General features: G+C 44.9%; 1 protein-coding gene across 2 annotated transcripts in view; it reads right to left on the reverse strand.

Annotated features, from left to right (window-relative positions):
* LRRC24 (leucine rich repeat containing 24) overlaps positions 1–14,711 on the reverse strand; it is a 432,693-nt gene that overhangs the window by 270,714 nt on the left and 147,268 nt on the right. For both annotated transcript variants that reach the window (XM_068237890.1, XM_068237889.1), the window contains exon 2: positions 968–1,268. The gene's annotated coding sequence lies outside the window, so the exon portion shown is untranslated. The remainder of the gene's footprint in view (positions 1–967; positions 1,269–14,711) is intronic.

A 14,711-nucleotide genomic window follows, 5' to 3' on the forward strand; every position in this document is an offset into this window, starting at 1 on the left:
ATGTGTGTGTGTGTGTGTGTGTGTGTGTGTGTGTGTGTCTGTATGTATGTGTGTGTGTGTCAGTGTATTTCTGTGTGTGTGTGTGTGTGTGTCTGTGTGTGTGTGTGTGTGTGTGTGTCTGTGTGTGTGTGTCTGTATGTGTGTGCGTGTGTGTGTGTCAGTGTATTTCTGTGTGTGTGTGTGTGTGTGTGTCTGTGTGTCTGTGTGTGTCTGTGTGTGTGTGTGTGTGTATGCGTGTGTCTGTGTGTGCGCATGTGTGTGTGTCAGTGTATTTCTGTGTGTGTATGTGCTGAAGGTGAGAGATAAGGTTTATATAGGAAAGGAAGGTAGGGAGGCACCTGCAGAACTGAAATTGGCAGGTATAAGTAGGTGTGTTTACTTGTGATGGAGACAGCTATAGCCATATGGGGGTGGCAGGCAGATGCCTATAGCAGTGAGGTTGGCAGGTATAGGTAGTAGTGATGGTGACAGCTGTCATTATCTATAGGTAGCAGATGAGGGATGATGTGAACTGACAGGTGTGCTAATAGAAGGGGCCAGCTAGGTATAAACACATGTATGATCAATGTATGTATCTGGGGTAGTTATGTATTTCTCTAACGGGGCATATTAGTCATTATCACAGTTGTGATAGGTAGGTACCTCTCTCCACTAGAAGGATCTAGGTAGGTAAAGTGAGAATGCTCATGATCAATGTCTATTATTGGTTCCAGGTAGATATCTGTTTACTAACGAGGGGCAGGTGGGGGTCTATTAGTAGTGGAAAGGAGGGGGGGAGGGGGTGTAGGTAGGTAAACTTTCAGCCAGCAGAGGAGGGGGTGGCACATGTGCACATTGGGGGGCAGGTAGGTATCAGTCATTGAGGGCTGTGGGGTGATCTGACAGTCACAGAGGTGATCCCTCACACAGGAGGATGCTCACTTCTTCAGGTAGGTAGTAGAATAGACAGCGATAGGTAGGTACTCACCGGAGGAGAGGACTGTCCTGGATCTCTCATGCTGCTGTGCCCTTTCAATAATCCTCCGATTGTTTCGCTGCAGAGATGAGTAGCCCCCCAGATGTGATCGACCCCCTGAGCGTCCCCCGATCCTCCGGCTGCTCCATCCTCAGTGCTGCTATGTGATGGGAGGCATCCCCAGCATCCCTGCAGACGAGACTGCTCCATGCTCCTCCCTGACAGGTGGTGCTGCAGACCTCTGTTGCTCAGTTACATCGTATCAGGCGATCTTCCCTGTCACATCAGATGCTGCTTCCAACTGCTGCCAATCCTGCACACATTGCATCCTTATTGTTAATAAAAGTGTTTGGAGCGGTTGTCATAGTAGTATTCATGTTTGTTTGTTTTTAAATCTTTTTATTGTGGCACATATACAACATATCAGTCATATACATCACAAACCAATAGATTACTGGCCACATTCTAACAATAAAAATAAAGTAAACATAGCACGTCTTAAGGTGCCCATTAAGGGTACAATTTTTTCACCAAATGCGATCTTTCGATGCCTTTTTTTACGATCAAATTGTATAGAAAATTTGCAGTTTATGAAGGCAATCGATAAGGAACGATTCTTTGGTCGATTGCAAAATAGGATAAAATCGATCCGAAAGTTGGATTTTATGATCAAATTTGAAGAAAGAATCATTCAGTAAATGTAATAAATCGATAATTGCCTTCCGATTAGTTACAATCGTTCAAATTGCAACGCAAGATCGCATTTAGTGAAAAATTGAACAGTAAATGGGCACCTTAGACAGATGTTATATGGTGTTTTCAATGGATTTTTACCAGTCTGTGACAATATCAAACATATATATGGACCTCAATATCTAAGTCTATAGTGCTTCAGGAAATATAATGTATCTAAATGTGACCATTCAACAGGTAAATAAAAGATGTAGCAATAAAGAGAAAAATGTAAAAAGTACCAATATATATATATATATATATATATATATATATATATATATATATATATATATATATATATATATATATATATATATATATATATATATATGAAATATAAACATAGAGAAATATAGAACACATTATCCCTCTCGTGCCATAGGGTAAAAAGAATTATTCCCTAAAAAACTCTCATTGCTTTCAAAATTTCCATTCATGTTACCTGTAGCACATTTGCCTTTAACTTTTTAGCGTCCAACTCCCTTCTAGAGTATACATATCATCAAAGCCCAACAGGCAGAAGTATTCATTTTAAAAAGAAAATCTGTATTAAAGGAATACTATCGATTCACATATTTTTTTCAATTGACACAGGAATTGTTTGGGAAGTGCTGCTGAGTACTGATGTATACATTTTAGTAGCAACTTCTTTGTTTACTGTTAGCAAAATACTTTCAAAGTTTACTGATGACAAAACTGAGGGCTGACTGAGCCATGAGGAGAGGGGAAATTCCCTTCACACTTGATCAGTTAACTCTATGTGTAGCTCTGTGTGTGACAGAGAGAGAGCTCCCAACAGCTGCAGCTTCTGTGTCCTGTGTTTCTGACTGAAGTGTCTGAAAAGAGCAGAGGAAATGTAACAAATTGTCACAGCATTTCATACTGTTTTTGCTTTCAGAGTTTGATATGTTTGATATTTGCTTTCTGTAGTCTGATATGCAACTCTGGCTGTGCATTGAAGCAGACACCCCTTCTGCAATTGATTTGTCCCAATACAGCTAAATTCTACGCTCAATAAATTACAGTTTTTGCCTCTGATATTTAATATGAAAAGTAGGAAAATGTTTACACAGCTACTTAGACATTATTTGCACACTGTCATTTTAGAACACTTGGGTATCGATAGTATTTTTTTAAGAAAAAATACCCTTGGGTTACTCACCTCGGTAGGGGGAAGCCTCTGTATCTGGTCCAGCGCAGGCGCAGTAGCAGCTCTCGGCTCCGAAAGTCCGAAATAGGCGAAAATAGCCGATCCCAGTCGAGTCCGCTCTACTGCGTAGCTGCAAGTCTCCTGCACCTGCGCAGTAGAGCGGACCCAACTGGGATCGGCTATTTCTGTCTATTTCCGAGTGGAGAGCGGCAACAGCGCCCCCGCTGGAGCCAGAAAAGGTAAATATTGCACAGCCTGACAAATTGTCAGCTGTGCCTTCTGAGGGGCAGACAGGGGCAACCGTGGGACGGAGGAGAACGGGGGGAGCCTCGATAGGATCCAGGGGCTACCCCCTACTTAGGTGAATACCCCCCAGGGGCATTTTGTTTTTTATACAGAGTCTCTTTAAAGAGAACCCGAGGTGGCTTTGTATAACGTTAGTGGGGCACAGAGGCTGGTTGGGCACACTAACACCAGCCTCTGTTGCCCCATTGTGTGTGTCAAAGACCCCCCTGCTCGCCGCTATCCTCCCCGCAGTGCTGGCGACACGCAGCGCGTCGCCAGCACAATGTTTACCCTAGCGCTGTCTGTCAGCGCCGCTCCGCCGCCTCCTCCGCATCGCCGCTACCCGCCCTCGTCCCTTCCCTCCAATCAGCGTGAGGGAAGGGACGAGGGCGGGTAGCGGCGATGCGGAGGAGGCGGCGGAGCGGCGCTGACAGACAGCGCTAGGGTAAACATTGTGCTGGCGACACGCTGCGTGTCGCCAGCATTGCGGGGGTATAGCGGCGAGCAGGGGGGTCTTTGACACACACAATGGGGCAACAGAGGCTGGTGTTAGTGTGCCCAACCAGCCTCTGTGCCCCACTAACGTTATACAAAGCCACCTCGGGTTCTCTTTAAAGCAGGAACTCATTACACAGCAATTAAAGAGGAGCTCATTATTATGTATTCATGTAGCATTGACAACTTCTTCAGCACTTTAGAGAGCACATAGTCATGTCACTAACTGACCCTCAAAGGAGCTAACAATATATTCTGTACCACACAAGATGGATTGGAGGCACTCTGCTTGGCTAAAGCATTTTTAGTGACACTATTGATCTGACGAAGTGGGTTAATCCTTCGAAATGCATCATCTTATGTCTGTGAAACACTATTTTGCATTGCTTGTGATCCTTGGAGGAAGTGACCAACCCTACCAAATTTTTAAACTATTTTCAAAATTTGTACATGTATTCTTGTCACTTCCTATGTTACATTGTAAATTCCTACTATGTTCATACTTCTGTCATCCTTATCACAGTCTAAAACAGGTCATACACATTGGGCCTGATTCACTAAACCATGACAACTCAAATATCACACCTTATCAAAGATATCACACGTTATCAAAAGTTAACACGCCTTATCAGAGTAGCATAGCAAGTGCTACGAATGTATGCCTGCTAATTAGCAATGGCACTCGTCCTGCCCTGAGCCCCTGTGGGTTTGTAGCGCTCACTTTGCTACTCTGATAAGGCGTGTTAACTTTGATAACATGTGATAACGTTGGATAACGTGTATTAACTTTGATAACGTGTGATATCTTTGATAAGGTGTAATAATTGAGTTATCACAGTTTAGTGAATCAAGCCCATAGAGTGATCAAATCTGTCGGGAATCTATACACAACCTGCCACATCAATCGTATTTTTAATCGATTTCTGGCAAAGATTTATCAAACTCACTACACAGTCCAAATGGAAAACATCAAATAATCAGTGGTAGATTAAGGCCGGTTTCACACTGCGGATTGGTGTTAGCGGTGCGGCCCGGGGGCCATAAATACATGGTAATCCCCATCTGGCATCTGGCCAAGCAGGACGTGACGCTAATTTTCTGTTGGCGAAGAGTTTACTTGCGCTGAAGACTTCTGGTCCGCCGGCTGTTGCCGCACGGCAATGTAGGTATGCACTCGTGATGGGAATGAGGCAAAAAAGGTATATCAATCGCGCCGCACCGTGTCGGTATTAAAGGCCCCATAGACTAACATTGCCCTAGTGGTAGGTTCTGGTTAAAATGCCGCACCACACCAGTGTGAAAGGGCCCTGACTGCCAATTGTGACGCACTGCATTGCACAGGTCAATGCTGCAGTTCGACAGATTGTCAATAGATTATGTATTGAAGACCTACGTGCAATGTGTGAAAGGATTTGATTCCTCTCTGATTAGGTTCAACCTAAGGGTGTATGGCCACCTACAGGAATACTGAGGGGGGAAGAGGAAAAAAGAGCTGAACTAAAGGCTCATACACACATCAGACCATAGTCTTTGGAAAATGAAAGATCACAGACCAATTTTACCCCCTTCCATGTAGTAGGAGAGCCATACCTACACAGTCTATTCTATGGAGCTGAACTCCCCATGAGATAAAAATCTTTGCAAGATGCTGCACACAAAGATGCTGTACAAATGCAACAGATCAGTATCTGCAAAAGATCTGTTCCTGCCAAAGATTCGTTCCTGCAAATTGCATTCATAGTCTATGAGATCTGCAGATCATCATACACACCTTGTTTAACTGACATTCATCTGCAGATCAGACAATCATCTGCAGATCTGAAAATCCATCCGACAGAAATTTTTGCAAGATGCTGCACACAAAGATGCTGTAGACATTCAAAAGATCAGTATCTACAAAAGATCCGTTCCTGCAAAAGATCCGTTCCTGCAAAATGCATTGATAGTCTATGATATCTGCAGATCATCATACATCCCTTGTTTAACAGACATTCATCTGCAGATCAGATCCACCAGAATGGATTTTCAGATCTGCAGATGATTGTCTGATCTGCAGATGAATGTAAGTTAAACAAGGTGTGTATGATGATCTGCAGATCTCATAGACTATGAATGCAATTTGCAGGAACGGTTCTTTGGCAGGAACAGATCTTTTGCAGATACTGATCTTTTGTGTCTGTACAGCATCTGTGTGTGCAGCATCTTGCAAAGATTTTTTTCTGATGGGGAGTTCAGCTCCATAGAAAAGACTGTGAAGGTATGGCTCTCATACTACATGAAGGGTGGTAAGATTGGTCTGTGATCTTTCATTTTCCAAAGACTATAGTCTGATGTGTGTATGAGCCTTTACCCGGGACTTCTAATTGTTCCCCGCAGACATCCTGTGCCCACGCAGCCAGTCACCAATGCTCCGGCCTCCAGTTCACTTTTGGAATTTCCCACTTTAAAGTCGGAAAAACCACTCCGCCTAAGCGGCAGTGTCCTCGCTCCCAGTGATGTCACCAGGAGTGTACTGTGCAGACGGCGTGGTCGCACAGGTCGCAGTGGTTTTCCGACTTTAAAGTCACAAATTCCAGACGTGAACCGAAGGCGAGGAGCGAAGCATCAGTGAGTGGCTGCGCGGGCACAGGACGTCTGTGGGGGACCATTAGAAGCTCCAGATAAGTTAAACTCTTTTCCCTCTACAGTACTTCTTTAAAGGACAACTAAAGTGAGTAGAATTTAGAGGCTGCCATATTTATTTCCTTTTAAACAGTACCAGTTGCCTGGCAGCCCTGCTGATCTACTTGGCTTCAGTAGTGTCTGAATAAAACCAGAAACAAGCATGCAGCTAATCTTGTCAGGTCTGACAATAATGTCAGAAACACCTGATCTGATAGTTTGAATAACTGCAACGTCGTACAAGTTGAAACCCTTGTTGGTGTTTTCATACAGTACAGATGCCTTTGCCAACTAAGGGTTTAACCTATTGCACACTAGTGATGGCAGTCTCCTATGTAGCTGCAGCCCTTCCATACTGGGGTAGTGAGTGGAGAGCTTATTATTAACCGCTCACACAGTGGGCACTGCACCACCCAGCGGCAGTCAGGGGTGAGCGAGGAACGTGTGTCTAAAGGGATAGCGGGGATGCCATCTTTCTACCATCGCTGGCTGATCTCCCATACCAAGTGCTCACTGCACATCACCCGGCTACCTGATTGGAGATAACTGCTGACATCACCAACCAACCACAATCTCACCGGCTGATTTCATAGTCCAGTAACCCCTTAGTTGCCAGAATTCTCTAGACAAAGTGCAATCATTAACCCCCTGCTGATAACACTGTGCCTTCAAGCAGAGTAGCCACCTCATCCCTTCCAAACCTGACACATGGCAAGCACGGTTACTGCGACTGATAGAGCACAGCCAAGACACTGACAGAGTCCAAGTCATCTCCTAGTGCTGGGCAGTGTAGTTCATGCTCTGATCAACCAAAGCATTAAAACCACTGACCGGGGAGTTGGATGAGACTGATGATCTTCTTATAATGGCATCTATCAAGTGATAGCATATATAAGTTATTAAGTGACCTCTTATTCCTTGTAGGTGATGTACTAAAAGTATAAAAAATGGGCAAGTATAAAGCTAAGTACACACATGCGACAACGATCGTTCGTTGTCAATGACGAACGAACTTTTAATTGATGAAAGAACGACCTAAGTAAAGTTAGTTTTAAAAGGTGTGTAACGATTAGATCGTTAGAACAAACGTTACATCACGTAAAAGTAACTATTGCGCCTGCGCATAAAAATGAAAAGTTCCATGGAGAAATAGGGAAATGCGCATGTCAAGCCTAGTACGAACGACCGTTTCCAACGATGTACTATTTTTGCAAACGATCGTTGTTGGGAAAAATCCACCAAGCTAGATCATTCGTTTTGAACGTCGTTAGACTTCATGGCCGTTGGCTGCTTTTTTTCAAACGATCGTCGTTTGAAAGGATCGGGGAACGATCGTTTCAAACGACTATAGTCGCATGTGTGTACGCACCTTAAGGCAAGGTCTACACTTGTGGGTTGCAGATCGGATCTGTTTCCATTTTTTTTCCTCCCCGCTTTCTAAAAAAAAACCTTTTTGCAGCCTACGTTTCCAGTCTATGGAAACGTATCCCCAGCCCTGGCCGTGGGTGGGGGGGCCGCCATGCTGGAGGGGGTAGCAGCCAGGACGGAGGGTTGCAGGCGGCAGCAGGGAGGGGGGTCCCCCCTCCTCACCTGGGTTCCCCCTTCCCCGCTCCCCCTCCAGCTAGTTTCTGTTTAAAATCATTTAGAAATCAATGTATAAAGCAAGCGGCGAGCGGGGAACTTCCTTGCGCTCCACTGCTTGCCACGTCACTTCCTGCAATGCTGCCCTCTGTACTTCAATGGGCGGCATTGCAGGAAGTGATGCGGCAAGCGGTGGAATGCAAGGAAGTGAGTAAGTTCCCCGCTCGCCGCTTGCTTTAATACATTGATTTTTAAATGATTTTAAACAGAAACTAGCTGGAGGGGGGGCGGGGTAGGGTGGACCCAGGTGAGGAGGGGGGACCCCCCTCCCCGCCGCCCGCTGCAACCCTCCGACCTGGCTGCTACCCCCTCCCCCCAGCATGGTGGTACCCTCACCCACAGGCAGGGCTGGGACACAGAAAACAGATCCATTTCTGTGTCAAAAGCTGCCTGTGTAGAGGGGGATCCATTTTGCAGTAGATTTTCACTACCCCTCTGTGTATCAGAGAGTGATCCGGGTCCATGAAAATCCTGCAAATCCGGACCCTGCGTTTAGTTTTTTCAAAACGGATCCCCCTGAACGCAGACGGATCCGCTTTTTTGGAGTGAAGACTGACTCTATTTTTAACATTGGTATCTGTGGCTCTGGATTTGATCCGGGCCAAAAACTGGAGCCACGGATACGTTTTTTGGACAAGTGTGAATCTACTCTAAGGCAGGGAATGCACTAGATGCGATTGTGGGCATTTCGCCGCAGATGGCACGATTCCACAAGCTATTGAAGTCAATAGCCTCGGGTGGGAAACGCTCGTCATGACCGTTCATTCACGTTTTGTGTTTGCGATTTTCTGCACTTTTTAAATCCCACGGCTTTCCCCTTTATTCCCATTCGATGCGCATGTTTGCATACAGTATATGCTGCAAACACAAAAACGTGGAAAAATAGTGGAACGTTTGCTGCAAAACGTTTGTTGAAAACAAGAACGTAGAAGCCAACAGAGACTTGGAGATCGCAGAGAAAATGGTCCTACAAGTGTGTCCCCTGCCTAAGGGTCTAAGTGTCTTTGACAAGGGCCAAATTGTGATGGCTTGATGACTGGGGTCAGAAAATCACCAGAATGACTGATAAACTGGAAGTGGTAAAACCAGCAACTGGAGCATGTTCTACTCATCTAGCCTGATCCCACAGCTGGGCTGCTGTACCACAAACTGCTGGAAAACTCATCTGAATTTCATGTAATGAATAAAATTGCTTATTTTTTTTACAATATTACTTTCAGGGGCGTAGCAATAGGGGTTGCAGTGGCTGCAACCGCATTGGGGCCCTTGGGCCAGTGGGGCCCCGAGGGGCCCTCCCTCAACTGCATTATTGGCTTTTTATTGGTCCTGTGCTGGTAATAATCACTTCTATAGATGCTTTGAATAGTAGTAATTATTAACACACTGTTCCCCATCCCCTTCTTGCACCTCTGACACTGTGGTTGCCATTGGCAGGTTTTGGTGCGCCGTATCAATTGTTATGTACAGTATAAAGTGCTTGGGGGGGCCCCAATGTAAAACTTGCATCGGGGCGCACAGCTCCTTACCTATGCCACTGATTACTTTATAAAAATTTTACTTAGTGTTTGCCCATTGTAAAACCTTTACTCTCCTCAATTTACATTCTGAAATGTATCACAGATGGTGACATCTTTACTGCTGGCAGGTGTATGAATGTTTGTTTACTGTGTGTTCTAAAGTCTGTAGAAACAACACCCAATCTCCCAGAATGCTCTGGGAGAAGAATTTTGCATAATAAACAACCTCACGCTGTGACATCACTGGGAGTGTGGGGCTAAACCGCAATATATAGCTATAAGAAGTGTTTCTGCTGCTGAAACCTGAATCATTCACGTAACAGTGGGAATCCTGAATAACTTGCTACATTCTGTTCTATATCATTTAAGTTCCTCTTTAAAGTGGACCTGAACTATTGCACAGAACAGAATAAAAAAATAGAGAAATGCACCCTGTATTTATTAAGAGTTTTTAGCCTGTCTGATTCCCCCTCATCTCAACTGTAATTTGATCTCTCCACTGTGTCAGCTGACTGCCCCAGCAGATAAGCTCATGTGAAAGCACAGCATGTTAAAGGACAACTGTAGTGAGAGGTATATGGAGGTTGCCATATTTACTTTCTTTTAAGCAATCCCAGTTGCCTGGCAGCCCTGCTGATATCTTTGGCTTCAGTAGTGTCTGAATCACACACCAGAAACAAGCATGCAGCTGATCATGTCAGACCTGACAGTTATGTCAGAAACACCTGATCTGCTGCATGCTTGTTCAGGGTCTATGGCTAAAAGTATTGGAGGCAGAGGATCAGCAGGACAGCCAGGCAACTGGTATTGCTTAGAAAGAAAGAAATATGGCAGCCTCCTTATACCTCTCACTACAGTTCTCCTTTAACACTATGGGCTTGATTCACTAACCGGCGCTAAGTGTTAGCACCGGAGTGAAAAGCCACTTAGTGCACGAAAAGTAGCTTTGCGCGCAGTAATAGTCGCGCAAAGCTACATCGCGCCGAAAACATTGCGCTACGCAGTAAGTTGGTTTCTAGACTACTCCTCACGGTTTAGGGCCGCTAAAATGCCAGGGCAGTATAGGAACCCGACAAGTGACCCCATTTTGGAAAGAAGACACCCCAAGGTATTCCGTTAGGTGTATTATTTATTTATTTATTGTATTTATAAAGCGCCAACATATTACGCAGCGCTGGACATTAGTTTAGGTTACAGACAATATTTAGGGGTGACATACAGCAAAATGACAATACCTGAATACAAGAAAGACCAGATCATGCAGCACAGTATGAGTACAAGGTAATGCTCAGTCAGTCACTGGAGGGGAGCATGGAGATTAGGCAAGTTAGGTTCACTCAGATGCCTAGCATGGGTTCACAGTAATGGAGGCAGGGCCGGATTTCTGGCAAGGCCACATAGGCCATGGCCTTGGGCACCAGAAATTTAGGGGCGGCTCAGTGAGGGGCAGTAAAGCTGTTTTATGCAGCCATCCCTATCTACAAGGAAAGCTTTAACCTTTGAACTCTCTGTCCTGTACTTGTGTCATCCCTGCAAGTCCTGTAAGCTCTATCCTGCAGGTACACATCAGCCTAACTCACATGGAGACACAATAGGTCCATCATTAATGAAATGGCAAACATAACATAAGAGTTCTTAAGGAAAACATAACTTATAATCTATACACATATTACTGAAATAGCTATTGTCTGTAACATCCAATGATAAAAAGTAAGTAGATTTCTCATTGGGGCACACAGAGACAACAACCATACAGATGGTATACTGTATTTGGCCTTGGGCGGTAAAAAGTACAAATCCGGCCCTGAATGGAGGTGCATGATCAGGTTGGACACAAAAGGAGGAGGACCCTGCCCAAAGGCTTACAATCTAAAGGGAGAGGTAGGGACACGAGAGGTAGGAGACCAGAGTTCAGCTGTGGGTTTAGAGCACTTGTGAGGGGTAGTAGGCCAGAGTGAAAAGGTGAGTTTTGAGGGCTTTCTTGAAGATGTTGAAGGAGGGGGCTGCCCTAATGGGTGGAGGTAGGGAGTTCCATAGTGTTGGAGCAGCTCTTGAGAAGTCCTGGAGGCGTGCATGGGACTGGGTGATGCGGGGGGCAGTTAGGCGAAGTTCACTGGAAGAGCGGAGTGAGCGGCTAGGTGTGTACCTCTGAGTAAGATCGGAAATGTAGATTGGACAGGTTTTGTGCACAGATTTGTAGGTCAGACACAGTATCTTGAATCTGATTCTGGACTGGATAGGAAGCCAGTGGAGGGATTCAAGGAGGGGATCCGCCATGGTGGAGCGATGGGAGCAGTGGATAATTCTGGCTGCTGCATTCATGATGGGAGACCAGACATAGGGAGACCAGACAGCAGGGCATTGCAGTAGTCAACGCGGGAAATTATGAGGGCATGGATGAGGAGTTTGGTGGTGGCAGAGGTCAGGAAAGGGCGAATCTTACAGATGTTACGAAGGTGGAGGTTGCAGGACTTTGTGAGGTTTTGGATGTGGGGAGTGAAGGAGAGTGCGGAGTCCAGGGTGACACCCAGACAGCGGGCTTGAGAGGTAGGGTGAATGGTAGTGTGGTTAACAGTGACATGCGCATCTGGGAGGTTTATGGATGTCCGAGGTGGGAAGATCATAAATTCCGTTTTGTCTAGGTTTAGTTTCAGGAACCTAGCAGACATCCAGGAGGAGATGGCTGATAGACAGGAGGAGACCTTGTCCATGGTAGTGGTGGATATGTCAGGGGTGTGGAGGTAGATCTGGGTGTCATCTGCATACAGATGATAGTTAAAACCCATGGAGGAGATAACCTTGCCAATGGAGGATGTGTATAGGGTGAACAGTAGGGGGCCAAGGACCGAACCTTGGGGGACTCCCACCGAGAGGTGGTTGGGGGTGGACGAGGACTCATTGAAGGCGGTCGTGAAGGAGCGGTTAGAGAGGTAGGATGAAAGCCAGGACAGGGCAAGATCGTGAATGCCCATGGACTGGAGGGACTGGAGGAGTAGGGGATGATCTACTGTGTATGATGTATGATGAGTTCATAGAAGATTTTATTTTTTGTCACAAGTTAGTGGAAAATGACACTTTGTGAAAAAAAGACAATAAAAATCAATTTCCGACACTTTGTGAAAAAAAAACAATAAAAATCAATTTCCGCTAACTTGCCATGCCATGCATGACATTCTAAGTTACACCTGTCGGCCCTTATTCAAGTGACGGTTCTCCTGAGATTTCTCAAAGGAGATTTTTTTTTAATCTTATTCACAAAATAACTTTGCAGCAATTCACAATCGGAAATGTACTAAAATGTGGGTACAAAAGTAATATCAAACTTATTCTGAGTATTTCCTTGCTTGCTTAGGGCTTGAAAGGTATTTTATTAATATTAACTGGGATAAAATAGAGGAGAAAAGTTAAGTGAATAGAAGCTCAAAACTACAGTATAATTTTGTTATAGTAAGCTTTGATATGGTAAAACTTTGTGTGTGGCAGAGATATTTGTGATGGGCCAATTGATGGTTTCCCGCCATTGTCAGAACTAAATTAAAAGGTTACCACTCCTGTTATACAATATATCAGTATTTTCAGGTGAGGCATTTTGTTTGGTCTGTTCTACTAACATTGGTCTTTTCCTCACCTTCCTCTTTAGAAGACCTTTGTATGGAGGCAAACAGACCAAACAACCTGATGCTCTACTACTACAACCAAGTGAGGTACATTTATCCACAGGGTAGTAGAAAGAACAAAAATGGAGCCCTGGCTCTTGCTATTCGGATTTTATTGCGAGCACATAGGCATTACAGGTAAACCAGATAGGTGAGGGCGAAGGTATCGGTCTGACAGCCGTTTCGTGGCGACAAGAGGTGCCTTTGAGAAAGCGTCAGTCGCCGCGAAACGGCTGTCAGACTGGTACCTTCACCCTCACCTATCTGGTTTACCTGTAATGCCTATGTGCTCGCAATAAAATCCGAATAGCAAGAGCCGGTGCTCCATTTTTGTTCTTTCTGCTACCCTGTGGATTATACTTCTGGATTGTGAGCACGGCCAGCAATAGGAGCGACCACATTGTGTCAGCTGTCAGCTAGCGTTTGGTGCCAACCATACATATCCCCCTTTTTTTTTAGGTACATTTATCAAACAGAGATATATGAAGAAATGAAGCTAATAAACTATAAAAGGTAGAACTATCAAAAAAGATAGGTGAGAAGAGTAGGATATTCCCATATAGATGAGAGGTATTTACCCCCTTGAAGAAAACAAAATGCCTTTATAGGCAACAGGGCCGGGCCGAGGCATAGGCTGGAGAGGCTCCAGCCTCAGGGCGCAGTGTAGGAGGGGGCGCAGAATTCATTCAGCTGTCATTCCTAATTGTGTTTGAAGCAGAAAGAAATAAGAAAAGGGGATACATGGCAGTGACTGCAAGCCAGATAACTAGATATTAAGGTGTTGGGGAGGTTGTGGGCCCTGTGGCCCTCTTAGTCTAATAGCAATCAGTGTGTGACAGCTGGGGTGGCAGGGATGGAGGGGCGCACTTTAGTGTCTCAGCCTTGGATGCTGGAGGACCTTGTCCCGGCTCTGATAGGCAATTTACTTACAATCAGTGGCATGGCCATGCCGTTTTTCTCAGGTACCAGTACCACGGGTTTACTGAACGTGTGTGAGCATCTATTGCCTAAGTACCCCTTATTTACATGTGCATCTCCCACATTTCACCTGACCTGCATGTGGGTGCCTTTTACCGATAGTTTAGCAGCTTCAATTCCAGCGGATGTGATTTTTGGTGGTGTTTTTGGCCACTCTCTAACCTCATTTTTTGAGAGAGGGCGACCAAGGAAAGGAATCTGTGACCCCAGAAAGGGTTTCAAGCCTACATAGTGGTTGCCTAAATAGTAACCCAAGTCCTGTGAGTAATTTCTCTAGGAGGCACTTAGTAGCTCCCGGTGTTATACCATTAGATTGTGCACAGTATGCTTTGAAAATCTCATCATGTGCATATTTATATATATAGATACAATACAGTATATATACACGAAATATATATATATATACCGCCGGTATATATATATATATATATATATTTGTGTATATATATATATATAACTTGTATTTTTCCGGACTATAAGACGCTCCTGATCATCATAAGATGCACCTAAGTTTAGAGGACAAAACCAGGGGAGAAATATATATGTTTCGGCCAGAACCCGAAGTGTGACCACTTCGGGTTCTGGCCGGCCAATGTGCGAAGTGGCCGCAGCGGAGCGGCCAATGTCAGAAATGTAAT

The sequence above is a fragment of the Hyperolius riggenbachi genome, chromosome 5, assembly GCF_040937935.1.
Source record: "Hyperolius riggenbachi isolate aHypRig1 chromosome 5, aHypRig1.pri, whole genome shotgun sequence".
Classification (NCBI taxonomy): domain Eukaryota; kingdom Metazoa; phylum Chordata; class Amphibia; order Anura; family Hyperoliidae; genus Hyperolius; species Hyperolius riggenbachi.